This window comes from Homarus americanus, unplaced genomic scaffold, assembly GCF_018991925.1.
Source record: "Homarus americanus isolate GMGI-L3 unplaced genomic scaffold, GMGI_Hamer_2.0 scaffold23578, whole genome shotgun sequence".
NCBI lineage: Eukaryota > Metazoa > Arthropoda > Malacostraca > Decapoda > Nephropidae > Homarus > Homarus americanus.
In genome coordinates this window covers 4,469,410-4,490,155 of record NW_024733231.1, presented here as the reverse complement: position 1 = coordinate 4,490,155, position 20,746 = coordinate 4,469,410, and the positions used below count along the sequence as shown (strand labels likewise).

The 20,746-nt window shown below is 45.7% G+C and overlaps 1 protein-coding gene across 4 annotated transcripts in view; it reads left to right on the top strand.

Moving 5' to 3' along the window:
- Positions 1-20,746, top strand: part of LOC121869581 — a 57,616-nt gene that overhangs the window by 2,118 nt on the left and 34,752 nt on the right. For 2 of the 4 annotated variants that reach the window (XM_042371014.1, XM_042371012.1), the window contains exon 2: positions 19,819-19,859. The exons of the other annotated variants lie outside the window; for them this stretch is intronic. The gene's annotated coding sequence lies outside the window, so the exon portion shown is untranslated. The remainder of the gene's footprint in view (positions 1-19,818; positions 19,860-20,746) is intronic. 4 annotated transcript variants of the gene reach the window in all.

The following is a 20,746-nucleotide window of genomic DNA, read 5'->3' as shown; positions in this document are numbered from 1 at the left end:
GGGATGACTGTCAGCTAACGGGGGATGACTGTCAGCTAACGGAGGAGTTGTCAGCCTAAGGAGGATAATGGTTAACGGAGGGGAGTTGTCAGCTAACGGGGGTGACTCATCTAACGGAGGTGACTCAGCTAATGGAGGTAATTGTCAACTAACGGGGATAATTGTCAGCTAACGGGGGTGACTCAGCTAACGGGATGACTCAGCTAACGGAAGTACATAACTATACATATTTACCGTTTATATGCATACTCATTATCCATACATACTCAGACCGTCTATGCATACCCGAATTATCTATACATACTCAGTGTGTATACATACCCCGATACATCTATACATACCCGGAGTGTGTAGTAGAGAGGCACATTAAATCAGTGTGTGTGTGTGTGTAAATAATAAAAAAAAAACACACACAAACAAAAACAACAAAAACAAACAAACAAACCAAACAAAACAACCACTGCACGTATGGCTGGATGCGGTGTGTGTCAACAATGATGGTGGTGTGGGGCGTGTCGGGATGGTGTAAGCTCATTGTGTGTGTGTGTGTGTGTGTGTGTGTGTGTATGTGTGTGTGTGTGTGTGTGTGTGTGTGTGTGTATGTGTGTGTGTGTGTGTGGTGTGTTAGGTGAACCCGTCTCGGTGTTATATACAGGGTACCTGATTGACCGGCTGCTGATGGTATTAGTGGAACACACACACACACATCGAGGGTATTGGTTCTGTCTGTCTATATCTGTATCTATCTATCTATCTATCTATCATCTATCTAACTATCTATCTGTATTTATCTATCCATTCATATATCTATCCATCTATCTATCTATCTAATCATTAGGTGAAATAAATTAGGGTGTCTGATCTTCACGTGGGGGGTTAGGTTAAGTTAGATTAGCATTAGGGTGTTTAATCAGGTAAAATCCTCTAGGGTGTCTAATTATCTCTAATTATCAGGTGCAATAAGCTGAGGTGTCTAATCATCAGGGGTGTCTAATTTTCACATTAGTAACCGCAGTTAGTGTGTCAGGATGTGTTAGGGGGTGCCAGGGTGTGTTAGAGGGTGCCAGGTGTAGGGGTGCCAGGGTGTATTAGGGTGCCAGGGTGTGTTAGAGGGTGCCAGGTGTATTAGGGGGTGCCAGGGTGTATTAGGGGTGCCAGGGTGTATTAGGGGGTGCCAGGGTGTGTTAGAGGGTGCCAGGGGTGTTAGAGGGTGCCAGGGTGTATTAGGGAGGTGTCAGGATGTGTTAGAGGGTGCCAGGTGTATTAGGGAGGTGTCAGGATGTGTTGGGGTGCAGGGTGGTTTGAGAGTGCCAGGGTGTATTAGGGAGGTGTCAGGATGTGTTTGAGAGTGTGGATGTGTTAGGGTGCCAGGGTGTTGAGAGTGCCAGGGTGTGTTAGAGGGTGCCGGAGTGTGTTAGAGGGTGCTAGGGATGACGATGTACGATGATTAGGGTTGATGTGGTCATAACAAAACTATTACCGCGTTGTGGGAGGGAAAATGCGGAATGGACCCAGTGAGCCTAAGGTGACATGCTCCATCTACTGTACACCTCCACCACTACCACGACTATCACTAGTATCTCCACCACTACTACCAACCATTTCCCAACCACCTCATACCCAATTTACCACCATTTCCAGTACCACCACTACCACCACTATCACCACCATCACTAGTACCACCACCATTTCCAGTACCACCAACAGTACCACTACCATCCCCATCAACCACTACCACCACCACTACCAGGACCTCCACCTCTCTGCTCTGCCCTTGAAGAACTTGTTTCTGGTCACCTGAAGATTAGGCCCCCTTACACCCCACTCGTTCTTGTTTGTTTCCACCGGTGATTAAATAACCTAAACTAACATAACATAACCTAACTTAATTTAACACAACCTAAAGTAACCTAACCTAATATAACACAAACCTAACCCAAACCTAACCTAACCTAACCTAACCAAACCTAACCTAACCTACCCCCCCAAGTAATGTTAGGGGTGTTTAATCATCAGGTGAATTAAACTTGAAGGGAGGGCTAATTTTCAGGTGATCCTAGTATACCCTGGTTAAAAGACATTAGCCATTTACCTGAGACATTAGCCATTTACCTGTAGGAGGAGATGGAAGGATAGGAGGAAGGATAAACAAGAAAGGATGGAGAGAGTACCAGGAAGGATTAAGTCAAGGTCGACAGAAAGGGAGAAAAAAGAAGAGAGAGAGAGAGAGAGAGAGAGAGAGAGAGAGAGAGAGAGAGAGAACACACATACACCCAGGAGAGAAAGGAGAGGGGTGCTCTTCCGGGAAACACCTGTGTGCATGAATGACCCTGAAGTGCCTGACCTTGATGTGCTTTATAAGGAAGGGGTGGGTGAGGGAGGGGGGTGATGGGGAGGGTTGGTGCTGGTAGTTGTGGTGGTGGTGGGGTGATGGTGGTGGTGCTGGTAGTTGGGGTGGTGAGGGTGTTGGAGATAGTGGTTGTGGTGTGGTAGTGACGAGACCTAACCCAACCTAACCTGACCTAACCCAACCTAACCAAACCAAACCTAACCAAACCTAACCTAACCAAACATACAAACGCCGCCTCTATTGTTAACAGGCATGTATGAAAGGTACCACAGTCATACACCAACCTCGTATATTATGGTAATGTACGTACTTGTCTGTGTATTAATACTATCACCAGGTGTATAGATTGACTTCTCGTGTATAGATTATTACATTACTTACATATACATATTTGAATACGTACAGTACATATTTACCATTTACAGTACACACATACATATGTATGTATTTACACACACAGACACTTACATATACAAAACATAAATAAACACACACACACACACACACACACACACACACACACACACACACACACACACACACACACACACACACACACACACACACACACACACACACACCTCAGACTGTGTGTGGGGTGTCTTATGCATACTTCAAAAGATTGATGACGCTAGAGACCCTGATCCTGCCTGCCTGACAACATCTGGGGGTGTCAGGGGAAGGGTGTGTCAGGGAGTATCAGGGGAAGGTTGGGGGGGGTGTGTCAGAGGAGGGGTGTGTCAGGAGTATTAGGGGAAGGTTGGGCGGGTGTCAGGGAGTATCAGGGGAAGGTTGGGCGGGGTGTGTCAGGAGTATCAGGGAAGGGTGGGCGGGGTGTGTCAGGGAGTTAGGGGAAGGTTAGGGGTGTGTCAGGAGTATAGGGGAAGGATGTGCGGGGTGTGTCAGGGAGTATTAGGGGAAGGTTAGGGTGTGTCAGGAGTATTAGGGAAGGTTAGGGGTGTGTCAGGAGTATCAGGGGAAGGTTGGGCGAGGTGTGTCAGGGAGTATCAGGGGAAGAATGGGCGGGGTGTGTCAGGAGTATTAGGGGAAGGCCGGGGTGTGTCAGGAGTATTAGGGGAAGGTTGGGCGGGGGTGTGTCAGGAGTATTAGGGGAAGGATGTGCGGGTGTGTCAGGGAGTATCAGGGGAAGGACGGGGGGGTGTCTAGGAGTGAGTTGGGTGTGTCAGGGAGTATCAGGTGGAGGGTGAGGGTGGAAGTGTCAGGGGGGGAAAGGGAGGGGAGAATGAGGTGAGTGTCAGGAGGGAACAGAAATCAGATTGGGTGATAGGAATATTGAACACCCTAACCTAACCTACCCCTCCTCCCCTCCCCTCCCCTCAAGTAGTGTTAGGGTGCTTAATCCTCAGGTGAAATAAGTTAGAGTGTGAGCTAATAGTTTTGAGGTGGTCCTTCAACTCCTGTCTGACTTGAGGCTAAACAACACCATGACATAATCACGGTGCAGTGGAGGATGACCTTGGTGGTGGAGGATGACCTTGGTGGTGGAGGAAGACCTTTGATGGAGGAGGAAGAGATTGTGGTTATTACTGTGATGACTCGCCTCGTCTCTCCGTCGCCTCGCTCTCGCCATCCTCGCCCCCGCCCCTTCGCCCCTTCCTCTCCGTCACCACCTTCATCTCGCCCCCCTCCACCCCCCTCCTCCTCCTTCCCCTCCCCTCTCCCTCCTCGCCCCCTTCTCCAGCTGTCATTTGAGGGATAATTTTGAGACAGACAGGGCATCGTGTACCCTGTGACCCCCACATGTACACTTAGTTACTAATGTTATTTATGGGTGAATATACGTCTAGCCTCTGTCAGTCTAATTGTTCTCTCTCCTCTCTCTCACTTTATATCACTCAGACATACTCTCTCTCTCTCACTATCTCCCAGTCTCTCTACCTCCCTCTCTCCTTCCCTCTCTTTCCTCTCATCACTCATCTTTTCCTCCTTCTTTCCCTTTCTCTCTACCTCCCTAGTCCCTCCCCTCTACCCCCCTTTCTATCTCTCAATTTTCTACCTTCTACCCCCTCCTTCTCTCACCCCTCTTTCCTCCTTCTCTACCCCTACACTCCCCCTCACCACCCTCTGCCTCACTTCCTCACCATCACAAACTGGAACTAGTTGCCCCCTCCCCCACACCTTGTGGCATTTTCTTGTATGAGATTTTGAGGGTGAGGTAAGCAACTGGAGAGAGAAGGTTGTGTGTTGACCTTTATCGACCGTCTCTGACCAGCACACCTGACCTAGCTTACCTACCTGAGAGAGGGGGGGACACCTCCTGACCTAGCTTACCTACCTGAGAGAGGGGGGCACACCTGACCTAGCTTACCTACCTGAGAGAGGGGGGGACACCTCCTGACCTAGCTTACCTACCTGAGAGAGGGGGGAGAGAGAGAGAGAGAGACTGGCTAATATACCTCGTGATCGACATATCTTTGTGTGTATAATAATAATTATAATAATTGACGGTTTATTGAAAAAGTTCTGCAGCCCGAAGGCTGAAAATATACATTGGACATAAATGACTTATTACATACATTGGTGGTTTAACAAAAGCCTTCATTAGAGAAAGGTAAAGGAACATACAGTGAACATACAGATTAATGTAGGTGTTGAACAGCAAACTCGTAGTGTAGTAACTCCCTCCCAGATGATGTTAGGAGGAACTCACGTGGTGTAGTAGTTCCCTCAGATGGTGTTATGAGGGACCTGGCGTGGTGTAGTAATTCCCTCACAGATGGTGTTATGAGGGGCCACGTGGTGTAGTAATTCCCTCACAGGTGGTGTTAGGAGGGACCTGACGTGGTGTAGTAATTCCCTCCCAGATGGTGTTAGGAGGGACCTGACGTGGTGTAGTAATTCCCTCACAGATGGTGTTATGAGGGGCCACGTGGTGTAGTAATTCCCTCACAGATGGTGTTATATGAGTGAGGTGTGGTCCCAGGCCTTCCTATCGTAGACGGATTAACACATCGCTGGTTGTTGTTGGGTCTCACGGGCCGTTATCACTGGGTACCTGGGACCTCACTGTGTGAAGGTTAACTTGGGTACGACTGTTACTGTTGAGTTGTTCTCACTGACTTAAGCACTGTTCACCTCTGTTTAACACTGGTTCCGTTCCTTTCCTAAATGAAATTATAACTTCTGGCGAGAACTTGTTGATATTCCGGTGGGGAGGAGGGTTCAGGGGAGGGAGTTGGTATGGGTCAACTTAACAGTTGTCCTGGCTGCTGCCAGAGGAGCGCCAGGTACGTCTTGACCCTTCAGTGGTCAAGGATATATGTGTGTGTGTGTGTGTGTGATTCATTCTTTTAATTTCACTTTCTCCTCCTTTGCCTCTTCCACTACTATCTCCTTCTCTACCACCTCCTCCTTCCTCACCCATTCCTCCACCTCCTATTCGTTACATCCCCCCCCCCCCAAAATGAAATAATATCGAAAAACTCTCCCATTTTTACCTGATTCTTGTGTTGATGTTCGTAAACAGGTCAATGCAGAACAGGTTGGTGGGCCCAGATGTAACTTGCCAGGCGGGTTATATGGTGGGGAGAGGTCAAGGTCACGTATTGCCAGGTCAAATGGGCCCCTGTTCTTATTAGGCCCCATGTTCTAGTAGGTCTGTTCTAGTAGGCCTGTTCTAGTAGGTGTCAGTTCTAGTAGGCCCCTTGTTCTAGTAAGTCCTAGCAGGCCCTAATCCTAATAGACCCAAATCGTATTAGGGTAATGTATGGTGATAATGAAGAGTGTATAGTGATGATGGTAGAGACTGTATGGTGGTGATGGACTGTGTATGGTGGCATCGTAATGGCATATAACAGTCTGACACCATAAACACTGTGCGGGAACCCTCCTTAACGGTACCATGGGGTGAGGTTAACGCTTGGGAGTGTCTTGCACCTGCCATGAGTGTATTCTGGTTAGTTCATTACGTCTAATTACCTGTTTTATCTCCCATGTCTCACTCATCTCACCTTGTCTCAAGTTGTCTCACTTTGGTTCACTTTGTCTCATCTGCCTCACTTGATGCTATATGTATTTCTATATATTACCTGGCTGTGATTAGCTGTTCAACGCCAGGTATTCTGTGATTGGCGAATAACTTACGTGCAACTGGTATCCTCACTGTGATTGGCTATTCACTACAAACTGACGTATGATTTGGCGAAAAAAAATCACCGCTGACAATACACAAATCGTGATTGGCTGTTCAATACCAACTAGCTGTGATTGGAGGGTTAGTTGCATGTAGTGATTGAGAGACTGGGATTAGTCTGCCAAGTAGACACGTGAAACTTTGTGATTAGACTCGAGGTAGACATGCAAGAACCAGTTAGCCTGCAGGAAAGTTCAAAAGTTCATAAGACGTTGACCAGTATACCAGCGTCTGTTATGTGTTCTCTCAGCGTTCACATGTTCACAGCGTAACTATTTAGTACAGAGTAAACTTATAAGCTATTTTTTGGTACATAGGAAGGTAGTTTAATAATAATAATGATAATAATATGACTAGTTTTTGCAGCGCAGTAGTACATTATCCACGACATAACAACTAATCAACATAGCTCGTTATATAACTGTTATGTCATCATCACTCGTCTCTAATAATGTCAGTGTTTGACTTATATAAACATTAAAGAAATTACTAAATACAGTCATTATGTTTTATTTTATTACGTATTACAGTTTTTATATTAATTAAAGTGGGAATTAAGAGCAGGGAAGCATTGACCAATTGGAAGCCAGGAAGTGGTAGCCGTGACCAATGAGAGTCAACGAAGGCGGTGCAGGAACAGCTGGGAGGACAGTGCAAGTCGGCTTACGGAAAAGGGGAAAAGTGCTCCATTTTTCTGTCTACATTTTCGGTATGTATCACCAAATAACACCAACAACGGCGTTAATTAGGGAACACGACGATCAACAGTGAGTGCGGCGTTGTATTTTGCGAGTGGAAATGCTTAACGAAAAAGAGGAAATGAATAAATAAGGATAATCTCGTGAGAATGTTGACTTGGTATTTTAAACGCCATAGAAAACGGAGTAACAAGAGACGCGAAGTAGGTGAGTGAACATTAACCATTATTAACCTGTTAGAATATGAACATTAACCGTAACATTCATACATATATTGTCTTATGTAATAAATTGGGTTTTATTATATGAATATTTAACGAATTCAAAAGGAAAAATTGAATTATTACGTAAATATAAATGTTTGTTTGATCTGGTTAGCTCTGGCAAGTAGATTCCATACAGAGAGAAAATGGATGGTAGTTTTAAAGTGCTTTTGACAACTTCTATTTAATATACTTCTAAATAATGCTCTCTATTATACTCTAGTGGGGTATAATACATTAATTAATAGTATTATCTGTAGCAGTGATAGTTCCTCGCTAGTGTGTTTTAGGCAAGACATCAGTTGTCACCCTTTGTTGAACCACCGCTTGGCCCTGTCTGTCTGTCTGCCCCTCCTGTCATTCTGTCCGTTTTCCCCTCTCCGTGTGTCCGTCCGTCCGTCTATACATCAGCCATTAGTAAACATAGTAACGAACAATTAACGGGATAAATCATTAGTAAATTTAAGTGTTGGGATATTTCACTTCAAGGTCCAAGTCTGTAATTTGTCGGATAATTTGTAAGATAATTTTTTTGTCATTAATGTGTCAAGTTATGTTCCTTTGTAATGTTACTGTGACGTTACTGGGTGTTACTTGTGGTAATAGAGTTACGGTGTGTTACTTATCGTGGTAATGCAGGGTTTAAATGGTTCAATAAGTGTTAAACCATCCGTCCAAAGGTTTTAAATAATTTATTGAACCGTTCTTAGTTAAACCATCATTATTGACCAGAACCATCGCTATTTAGTGTTTTAAGATACGTGGCCACAAGGGTTTTAAAAGAGTGGCCACAAGGGTTTTAAAAGTGGCCACAAGGGTCTTAAAAGAGTGGCCACAAGTGGTTTATAAGATACGTGGCCACCAATATAATGTTGCTCTAGGTGATAACTATTGTCGTGTGTGTGTGTGTCATAGATCAGGTTGTAAAGGCGTATATACAGACAGGCAGACAGACAGTAGGGCCAAAAAAAAGTCTATATCCCACCTTATCTTGATAGCGGGGCATCATGATAACTGCGTACAGCTGTGACGATATATTGAAAGATAACACAAATGGGAACAGGTGTGGAGATTCCCAGGTGACACACACACACACACACACACACACTAGTACACACACACACACACTCAAGCACTAGTACACACGTTTATCTCTCACCTAAAGCAATGCAACACACATACACGGGGGGGGGGGTGGGGTGGGGTCATGAATAATTCTAAGTAGTGTGTATGATGAAGTGGTTCTTGGTAGGTGAGAATGTCGGTGTGTTCGTCTATCTGGTTATAATATATTGTGCATACTTTAAGAGGGGGCGCTGTGATTGGTTGGGAAGGGTGGTGCTGTGATTGGTTGGGAAGGGTGGCTGTTTAATGGTCCCCAGGTGCAATTGGTCTCAGTTCTAATGGTTCCTAGATGTAACAGGTCTCAGTCTTAATAGGCCTCAGTTCTAATGGCCCTAGTTCAGTATTAGGCCCCACTTGAACTAATCACACTGATACGTACATAATCACTCGTCTACACACACACACTAGTCAGGAGCTCTGCTAATCCCCACAGCTTTCAACCTTGTCATATGATTAAGCTGGCTGTAGTTAGGTTACATTATCAAGCTTCCTTCCTTTTCTCCCTCCTATCCCACCCCTTCCTGTCTCCCTTCCTTCTTCCCTCCCTCCCTTCCTTCCTTCCTTCTTTCCTTCCTTCCACCCTTCCCTCCCTCCTTCCTTCCTTCCTTCCACCCTTCCCTCCCTCCTTCCTTCCTTCCTTCCTTCCATCCCAACATTTCCCCCACACCCACCTACTCTTCTACCATACCGACCCACCCCTCCCCACCTGCTAGTATTACTGTCTCCTCTCCTACTTTGTGACTGTAACAAGCATGGCCTGGTGTCTCAGACGTAAGGGGACACCACCAGTTGCTTGACGACAGTGCTTGCGGGGGAGGGGGAGGAGACGGCACCCCTTAAGAGCTATCATGTCACCTCCTTAAAGTTATCATGTCACCCCTTAACGTTATTACCCTTTAAGAGTTGTGTCATCCCTTAAAGATGTCATGTCACCCCTTAGAGTTGTCATCTCACCCCTTAAAGTTGTCATGTCATCCCTTAACGCTATTACCCTTTAAGAGTTGTCATGTCACCCCTTAAAGTTGTCATCTCACCCCTTAAAGTTGCCACCCCTTAGAGCTATCACCCCCTTAAAAGCCAGCGTGACCCCATTTTCCTGGATGCGTGGGTTTCCTTCCTGGGGTCAGCTGCGTTTTTCTCGGGGGGAGTGACGCCAGAGCCCCCCTCCCCAGGTAGGTAAATCTCGCTGTTCAGGAGTTTTACCTGGGTGTCGATTCTCCAGGAGTGTTGATTTTTCGGGGGTGTCGATTCTCCGGGGGGTGTCGTTTCTTCGGGGTGTTGGGGGAGGGTGGGGTTTTGATTGGTGGAAGGTGGCACTTGACTTGTCTGTCTGCTTTCTCTTACTGACTGACTGACTAAATGGTTGATTGACTGACTGTCTGCCATTTTTTACTGTGCCATGATGCCTTACACACACACACACAGAGAGGACAATAAACAGGAAACAGGAGATTTAAACCTGTTGTTTTGTCACGTTGAGATAAACAGGTGCACCACACACACGTCACGCCTCGCACACAATGGCTCCCCTCACTTCCTCTCCCACCCCTCCACCTTCCCCCCACTCCCCCCCCCTCCCCCATCTCCCCCCCCCTTCCCTGTTAGTGTTACGGTGTGTTGCCTGACCCTGAAACATGATTGGTGTGTGTGTGTGTGTGTGTTACGTAACCCTGAAACATGACGTGTGTGTGTGTTATTAAAAGGGAGTAGTGGACATTATTATTTCTAGTTGAGTATTATACCCCTCCCTCTCTTTTTCCTCCCTCCCCCCTCAACATTGTGCACATTTATCTGATGTTCTTAAATGTCAGGTGTTGTAGCCAACCAATGAGAATGCAACTTTACCGAATCTGACCAGATCTAGTGATACGGTCAACCAATGAGAATTCAGATTGCCCGATTTTGGCCCGCTACATGCAAATGGCGGCTTGATATTAATCAGATTGACGCTTTCTGTGAATTGTTGCTTTTTTTTTACCAGCAAATTTTAACCAATGAAAACTCGTTGTTTTTCGTGTAGTTAAACCCATTGACGCCTTCAGCCAATGGGAATTCTTTTTATATCTGCCCCTGGCGTATTTCAACCAATCAGAACTCGGTTACCTGTAGTCAGGTTTAGTATTCAGCCAATAGGAACTTGTTTACGATTCCCTCAACCAATCACAGTCGGGTTCACGGGTGTATTATTGTCCCACAATGTCCCATGGTGAAGCTGACGAATGGCATTGCACATCCACCCGCTGTTGACCAATCACAGCTCTCGCATATTCCTCTTTGACTGGGGCCTATTAGGACTTGTTTCCTATGCTAATGATTGTTTTAGATTGGGGCCTATTAGTACTGGGGCCCATCAGAACTAGAGCCCAATCCTTATGGTTAAGTTAGGATTAGGTCCCAGGATGAGGTTAGATTGGAAGTGTTAGGGGCTTGTTTGTCCAGTCACTGTGTATTGCCCTCAAACACAACAATGACTGTGTAGGAAACAGCTGTGGTGTGTGTGTGTGTGTGTGTGTGTGTGTGTGTGTGTGTGTGTGTGTGTCTGTGTGTGTGTGTGTCTGTGTGTGTGTGTGTGTGTGTGTATGTGTCTGTGTGTGTGTCTGTGTGTGTGTCTGTGTGTATGTGTGTGTGTTGTCTCAGCCTCCCAGTCTCTTGTTGGGCCCCACTCACATCTCCTCTACGGCTGGGTTCAAGGTCACCTGGTCCCCTGTCCTAATAGGCCCCTAGTGTCCTAATAGGCCCCACATGATTAGCCTAAGGGTCTACTAGGATTGGAATTGTTAATTATTGAACCTTAAATCATTTTGTTAGGATTCGAGACCATTAAGACTGACTCCTAATCCTTACAAATACAGTGACAAGTACAAGTAAACACACAAAGTACAGGTACAGAAATTACAGCCTGGCGTTCATTACTAATACAAGTCTCAGAAGCAAGATTTCAGGTACAGTTACAGAAACGGATAACAAGTACACACACACACACACACACACATTACAGGTATTTCAGAAGTTTGATAATACTACTTTTTGTGTTTTATTACAGCATTATGACGTTATTTTGTCCATTTTTGTCCAGTTTGAACCAGTACTGTCTAATATTGACCAGTACTGTCCAGTATTGACCAGTACTGTCTAATATTGATCAGTACTGACTAATATTGACCAAAACTAACCATTATTGACGGGCACTAACCCAATTTTGTCCAGTACTAACCAATGTGAACCAGTAATTACCATTATGAAGCAGTGTTATGTTTAAATTCAACTCTCGTCTTCGCTCACACTTTAACCCTGCGTGCTAATAAGCCAGCCAGCCAACCCACCAACCTAGCCACCCACCCAACCCACCAACCTAGCCACCCACCCAGATAAACATACGGACAGCAAGCCAGACACACACACACACAGTCAATTCAGACAGCCAATTCAGCCACCCAGACAAACAGACAGACAGAGCAGCAGACACACACACACACAGCCAATCCAGACAGCCAATTCAGCCACCCACCCAGATAAACATACGGACAGCAAGCCAGACACACACACACACAGCCAATTCAGACAGCCAATTCAGCCACCCACCCGAACAAACATACGGACAGCAAGCCAGACACACACACACAGCAATTCAGACAGCCAATTCAGCCACCCACCCAGACAAACATACGGACAGCAAGCCAGACACACACACACACAGCCAATTCAGACAATTCAGCCACCCATTCCAGACACACACAGCCATTCCCAGATAAACATACGGGACGCAAGCCAGACACACACACACAGCCAATTCAGACAGCCAATTCACCCAGACAAACATACGGACAGCAAGCCAGACACACACACACACAGCCAATTCAGACAGCCAATTCAGCCACCCACCCAGATAAACATACGGACAGCAAGCCAGACACACACACACACAGTCAATTCAGACAGCCAATTCAGCCACCCAGACAAACAGACAGACAGACACAGCCTCAAGGAAGCCAACCTCAGTTTGATGCAATAGTGACTGGACAGATTATTACTTAACTCCTGGAGGTTAATGAGCTCGAGTTAACTACTGTATCTACCTTCGTGGGCACCGGTTACAATGGGTTTTGGTGGTAATGGGTTCTGATGGTAATGGGTTCTGGTGGTAATGGGTTCTGGTGGTAATGGGTTCTGGTGGTAATGGGTTCTGGTGGTAATGGGTTTTGGTGGTAATTTTTTTTGTGATAATGTGTTCTGTTGATAATGAGGGTAATGGGTTCTTGTAATGGGTTTTTATAATGGGTTCTTGTAATGGGTTTTTATAATGGGTTCTTGTAATGGGTTTTTATAATGGGTTCTTGTAATGGGTTTTTATAATGGGTTCTTGTAATGGGTTTTAGTCCTAATGGGTCCCTAACCACGTCTTCAAATAGTCTCTTGTGCATAATTTCAACGCCAATGGAACAAGCTAAGTTAACTTCCACGTCCCAGGAGACAGACACACAGAGACAGACAGACAGACACACAGACACAGACAGACAAACAGAGACAGACAGACAGACGGAGACAGACATACAAACAGAGACAGACAGACAGACAGACAGACGGAGACAGAGAGTTTTTTTTCCTGTTATTTTATTAATACGAGACGTGATCTTCTTTAACTCATATCATTCATGCCCTGATAGGATCACTGACCCTCCCTCCCTCCCTCCCTCCTTACCTGCCTGCCTTGCCTGCCTGCCTTGCCTGCCTGCCTTGCCTGCCTGCCTTGAACATTGCTCCCGGATATTCTGTAAGGAAGGTGTGAGACATGATGGTGTTGTTGAGTTGCTTGTCTCCCTCCCTCCCTCCCCTCATCCTTACACACACACACACACCTGTCCTCACTTGCCCTCACCTGCCCTCACCTGCCTTCACCTGCCCTGAACTGCCTTCACCTGTTCTCACCTGTCTTCAACTGCCTTCACCTGTCGTCAACTGTCCTCACCTGGCCGGGAGGACCAACCTTTTTTCCCTCGTTTTTCTAAGCGTAATGATAATTTTTTCACCAGCTTATTAGACACCCAGGATGGAGGGAGAGGGGAAGGAGGGGGGGGAGTAGGAATGAGGGAAAATAAGAGGGGGGGGGGAGGAGGGAGGACTACCAAGCATGCAGTAGATGTCTTGCTCTTAAGGAACATTACCTCACTTGTTTCTCAGTAAGCTAGAGTTTTTTATTCCTTCTAATTAAAAGCTTTCCTAACACATTTCTCAGTAAGCTTGCATGTTTCCTCTCCTTGGTCTTAGATTAACGTCATGGTTGGGAAATATTAGCTGAGAATTGTCACTGGTTTCTAGCCAAGATGGTGAGAGCTTTTTCTTCTTCGTCTTTCTCAGTTTACAAAGAAAACAAGAGTGTAATCTTTCTCAGCAGACAGCGCTCTCACTCGTTCATTTTTGCTTGAAGGATATTTCTTGATATAATATTACTAAAGTATTATTTCCTCCGTAACCTAATCTTTCTCACCAGACTCAACATTGTACGGGTCTAGAGTGAGAAGTATAATTTGTTTGTCTCCCAATAAATGATAGAGAAATATTCTGTATGGAGAAATATTGGAAGAATGATCCTTTTAAATATAAAACAACAATATCTCTCACCAGTTTACTCTTGAGAAATATTGTCTCTCTCTAACTGTAACATTATAAAAGATCTTTGTATGTAGGAAATATTATTATAAGAATATTTTGTTAAAGATTGTTATCAACTTAAGGAAAATGGAATATGTGGTTTTTCCGGGAAACTTGTATGTTAATATTTTGTCTTCTTGGTAATATTTCCCTTCCATTCATTCGTTGTTATAGATGTGGTGGGTGAAGTTTGGGTGGGCCCTGTCCTAATGGGCCCCAACGTGTAATGGTGTTTTGTATCGTAATGGGTTCCAGTTCTAATGTACCCAAGTTCTAATGGGCCCCCAAGTCGTAATGGGTCTTATTTCTAATGGGGCCCCAGTTCTAATAGGTATATGCCGTGAACCGGGTACTAACTTGACATGGTCTACTTTTACTACGCCGAATGTTATCGATTTTCAGGTATAAGCTCAGCGCCATGTGAGTAGGAAGTGTGTGAGTGTGTACGTGTGTGTGTGTGTGTGTGTAAACTACCACGAATTCCATGGGTGGGAGGTTAGAGGTTTGGGGGTGGTAGGTGGGTAGGAGGGTGGGAGGGAGGTAATACCCCCATCTAGAGCCTCAGGATATGCGATATGATGCGGCCGGCAGGTTTAGTTTTCATCCCAGGGGGTACAGCGGCGTGATTACATGCTGCTGTACTTTATCACTCCAAAGATATAATTATCCGTAGTGTGTGTGTGCGTGTTTGTCATTAACTTCTAGCGGTACACCAGCCAATTATCATGACTTGAGTCCGCTACATTCCTTCTCATGGTTAATGTAGTCATTAACTATGGAAATGTTGGTTAAAGTACGTTTGGTTAAGGTATTTAATGGGTAATGTTTAGTTTACGGCCGTGGTTCGTCCTGGAAATCGAACTCAGAGACCGGGGCCGGCAGCCTTGGTGTGATCAGCTGTCTGGCGTAGCGTCCGTGCGTGCAGTGCTGCCAACCGCACAATTGCATAACCAAAATTTTACCAGCAGTTTGGGAGGTAATTACCTGGAGATATAACAAAAAAAAAGATAACATTTGCGGTGTGATTTCCTTGTTTGTTATCATGTTGAGGCGCTGGAGGGTGAAGTATTCATGTATTCTCGGCTAAACATCGACTCTGATAAATTTGGCGGGAACTTGATGTTTCTCGCTGGGTGTGAACATATTTTCCTAGTGCTGACTGGGAACGCTTTGAGAATACTGTTAATGCTCTAATATATTACTCCTAAGTGTTATGTAATGTATTTCTGTAGTAAGTTGTAGTGTATTTTAAAATCTAACATTAAGATAAGTTGAATTAGTTGAAGACGTTAATAAATGATGGTTGTGGATGGATGGATGGGTGTTGGATGGAGTCTAGTCACTTGCCGTGAATGGGTTAAAGATGCGGTCACTACTGTCAACCATAGCCACACTTCGCCCAGGGGAAGGTGTTGATGGCTGGCTGTCTGTGTTTGTGTCTGTCTGTACCCTACTACACATTCCTCCCTCTCGCTTATAATATTTCCCATATTTCCCTCCTATTTTCTTCCTATTTTATACCTTCACAGTTACCATGGAGAGATATACCAATGTTATGTTTCGTTAGTATCGTAAAGCAACGATTAGTTCACTCATTTTAATAGACAAATCAACGTACAAGAAACCATCGCTATTTTATAACCTTGGGATGCCTCAAGGTGGGTGGTTCGTTCCTGCATTGTTTTGGTCACCACTTGAACTATTTGAAGCCTTTGACCTCAGTGGAATAAATCCTCTTTCATATTATCTAGTTGACTTTGAATTGCTGTAGTGATATTAAGTGTTTTGGAGTTGACATAGATTTGTTGTAGTGTATTGTAGTGATGTTAAATGTAGAAATGCTGTAGTGTAGTGATATTAACGTTGAATTGCTGTAGTGAAGTGTTGAGAGATGACACCGGTTTGCCCTACACAGTGAATAGATACGAAACTGTTTTGAATCGCTGTGGAGGTTGAGGGCTCACTTTGTCTCATTTCGTGTATTTTATCGTTTATTCTCTCTATCCTGTTTATTCTTCTCCCTTTCTAAGTTATTACCCTGCTCCGTGATTCACACTTCTCTCCTACCTCACCCCCCTCCCTCACACCACCCCCCAGACGGCTTTAAGAGAGGAATGGAAGCAAATTGAGGGAGAAAGAAACGTAGATGAGGAAGATTTTTTTAACTTTAAGGCCATGGCCACTCTTGACAACCTCTCCCCCTCTCCCCTCCTCCTCCCCCTCCCCTCCCCTCCCCTCTTCACGTGTTCCTTAGTATACATTACCACCACTCACTATCACCACCACCACCACTGCCATCAACACTGTTATTACCACACTACCAATAACGTCACTATCATCACTCACCACCATCACCACTATCACCACCACCACCTGCTTCCTGTACCAAACACGCATTACCACCCCTCAAAGTTAACCCCGTATTTTTGTCACACACACCACACTATCCACTTACTAACCCCTCTTTCCTCTACCACACACACACACACACACACACCCCTACCCAATCCTGTCCTGCCCCTACCCTCCCCCTCCCCCTACCCATACACACATACTCTGCCCTTACTGGCCCCTCTCCCCACACACACACACACACACACACACACACACACACACACCCTTACCTAATCCTCCCCCCACCAATGTCGTTCCCAGAGAGTGGTTGAATGGGCTTTCATCTCTCCCCAATCATAGCCCTGGGATTGGGGTCCATGTCCTGATTGGTTACCAGGTTTAATGGCTTGGGATAGGGGTCCATTTGGACTGGGGCCCATTTCACTTGTGCCAGCTGTTACACGTACCGGCACCTACCTTGGCTCCCCTACCTTCGGCTCACTACCTACCTCTCCCCCCATGCTGTCACCTCTTCTCTCACACCAAGCACCACTCTCTCTCTCTCCTGAACATAGTATGGATTGTTAGGGGCAGGTGTAGGTGAGTGGTAGGGGAGGGTGTAGGTGGGTGGCAGGTGTAGACGGTAGGGGAGGGTGTAGGTGGGTGGCAGGTGAGGGTAATCAATAGCTAGTAGGTACCAAGGCTGGACTGGGCCGGGCTGGTACACTCCCCTCTCCTCGGGTCGTTGAACCTCCTCCACCCACCCACCTACCGCCCTCATTTACCCACCTACTGTCCTCGCTCACCCACCTACCTACCGCCCCCACCTACCTACTGTCCTCTCCCTCCCACCTCCCTACCGACCTCATCCCGCCCATCCCCCCATTTACTCTCTCTCTGGACTGGTGTACATGGCGTCCTTTGTAGCAGGTGTGTAATGTACCGATTGCTTTATGGGACGGGCGTGTCTGTCTGTCTGTTGTGTGGTGTAGTGAAGATGTGATGACTGTGTTAACTCCCACTGGCGTAGATGGGTATTTGCTGACGTTAGTACCCGCTGACGAAGGCACTGCTGACGGGCGGTTTGTTTGTAATTGTGTCAGCTTATCAGACTTGTGTGTTTGGCGTGGTTTAAATGCTCCCGTAATTAATATACATAGACTTTAACCTCTTGTGATAACGTCTGAATATTGTGTATGCTCCCGTCACGCCACCCACAAGTCAGTCACGCCACCCACAAGTCAGTCACGTCACACGCAAGTCCGTCACGCCACTCGCAAATCCGTCACGCCACCCACAAGTCAGTCACGCCACACGCAAGTCTGTCACGCCACACGCAAATCCGTCACGCCACCCACAAGTCCATCACGCCACTCGCAAATCCGTCACGCCACCCACAAGTCCATCACGCCCACTAGATTACTTTAACTAGGATCTATTTACCGTCACAAATCCATTACATAAACAAATATTTTTATACAGTCAATCAAATAATGAAAATAATAATAATAATTCGATAAATAAAAATAAAACTCAAAAGCATAAATACCTAACCAGAGGCGATTTACCTGTGTGATTTACGGCGACTTCTATTACACTCTTACACCTGGATGGCGGATACTAGGGCCTTAATTAGCTCCCATCATGCCTCTACTAATTAGCACCTGCAGATCAATGGAGTCGCTTTATATTCTTGGTCTAATCTTTATCTACTGTAGTATGTTACCTGGTTATTGTCTATGGTGTTATACAGGTGTGTGTTATACAGGTGTTTTTGTGACAGTTCTGAGCAGGTGTTTATGGCGTACGTTTATAGACCATGTTACACCTGTTTGGGAGAGAGAGAGAGAGAGAGAGAGTGTCAGTTAGTAGTAGTAGTAGGAGGGTATAAGTGGTATGAGGAGAAAAAGGAGGAGGGGGGGATTTACCTATATTTGAGAGTTGTTCAGGTTGGGTGTTGTAAGAACTAGTGGTCAAGGTGAGCCTCTACTGGATCACACACACACACACACACACACACTGTCTTTCTCTATCACGCATACTGACTCTCTCTCTCTCTCTCTCTCTCTCTCTCTCTCATTAGCGAGCCTTATATCTCAGCATTGAAGGAGAATGACAGGTGTGTGTGTCTGTGTGTGGCATTTAATAGGGGGGTAATTAAGGGAGGTAGGTGGCGCCCTTGACACCTACCTGCCTGCCTACCTGTTGAACCTCTTGCTCTGCTCTTATTACTTCTCTCCTCTAGCCTCACTTCTCCTCCTTGCCTCTTTTCCTCCTTCTCTTGCCTCTCCTTCTTACCTGTCTCCTCCTTCTCTTGCCTATCTTCTCCTTCTCTTACCTGTTCCCCCCTTCTCTTACCTGTCTCCTCCTCCTCTTCTCTTGCTACTGCCTTCTTTCCCCCTTCTTGTTGCCTACTCTTCCTTCTCACCTCTTCTCACACTCTCCCACCCTCCTTTCCTACTCTCGCTGTCTCTTTTCTCATTTAACATCTTTCCTCCATCTTTCCCTCTCTCTCTCTTCATTCCGCTTCTCTCGTCTCTTTCCATCTCCCTTCTTTTGTTTCTCCCTCAGGTTGAGATAGTCGCCCCAGGGAGGGAGGGAGGAATCAAGGCGTCTGTGAGAGTTTAGTTGACTGTGTGTGTGTGTTAAAGCGAAGTACCACTGGTCTTGGGCAATACCTAGGATATAAGTAGGTGGGTCAAGTGTGTGTGTGTGTGTGTGTGTGTGTTGGCTTAGTATTCTATATATTGTGTGAGAGGTGGCTTTGTGTGTGTATGAATGCCAACACACACACACACATACACACACACAGAAGGGATACGAACAGTGTCTCAAATTATCGAGTCGGGAGAGAAGGGAGGGACAAAGGAGACACACACACACACACACACACACACACAGACACACACACACACACGGCTGGCTCCTCCTGGGGTGAATGACCGTCCGTCTCCCCACACAACATTACAATCTCTCCCCTTATCACCGCCACAGAGATAATGCTCACTTCTCCTGTTAAACCCAAACTTTTACCCCTGCCCAGTGTTTGCAGGTCACACACACACACCCTGAGGTCTGTCTGTAGGTTGGCTCTCTCTCTCTCTCTCTCACACACACAGAGCACCAGTATACATCTTTATCAGATAATTTTAATTCATTTGGCGTTCGTTGACAGCTGCCTCGATGCCTCAAATGTCAGTATTACGCCACTCGACTCTTAATTATTTATCTATTTACAATTTTCAGGATCCACACTCTTGCGGCTGGCATCGCTACAGTTACTGCCGGTGAGTACGGGAGAAGTTGTCGTACCAGGATAACTTTTATTTTGACCTGAATGTTTTGAAGTATAATTGATTGGGTTTAGTTTAGAATCTGTTGTTGTTGTAGGAGATTGTTGTAGATTGTTATTGTTGGAGATTGTTGTAGGTTGTTGCTGTTGTGGGAGATTGTTGTTGTTGTTGTAGGTTCTTGTAGATTATTCTTGTTCTTGTTGTAGGTTGTTGTTGTAGTCGTGTTATGATTTAGTATTTAACTGTATTAATTGTGTAAAGTACATTTCGGGGCATACAGTGAAACCTCCAAATAAGGGACTTTCACATCTATATAATCCGTTATATGGAGGGTTTCACATCTAACACACCCTCCATATAGTCCGTTAAGTAGAGGTTTCAGTACTACAATATCCTCACTGAAATGAACACCCAAATGTACTTACAAATACATTAAGTGCATTAGTGATCAAACTACTGTACTTAAACTGTACTTAAACTGTACTAGAGTGTATCAAGTACATTAGAGTTCGTCCTTTAGTGAGATAATGTACTTGCTGGTCACACTTCAACAATGGAATGAGTACACGAGTACAAACAGATAAGACAGTGATAAGGTGTGTGTGTGTGTGTGTGTGTGTGTGTGTAAGCTCATGACGCCATTTTGAAGCCGTGGTGATGATGTCATGCATAGTAATGTTCTGGGTGGTTATGACGTCACTATGGTGGTGTAGGCAAGGTCATGGAGTATGAGGGAGGAGGTCATTGACGTATGACCTTTTCTCCCTCCCTCTCCTCCCTCCCCTGCCTTCCTTCTCCTCCTCCTCTCTCTCCCCCCTCCCTCCTCCTCTCTCCGCTCCCTCCTCTCTCCCCCTTCCTCCTTCTCTCTCCCCCTTCCTCTC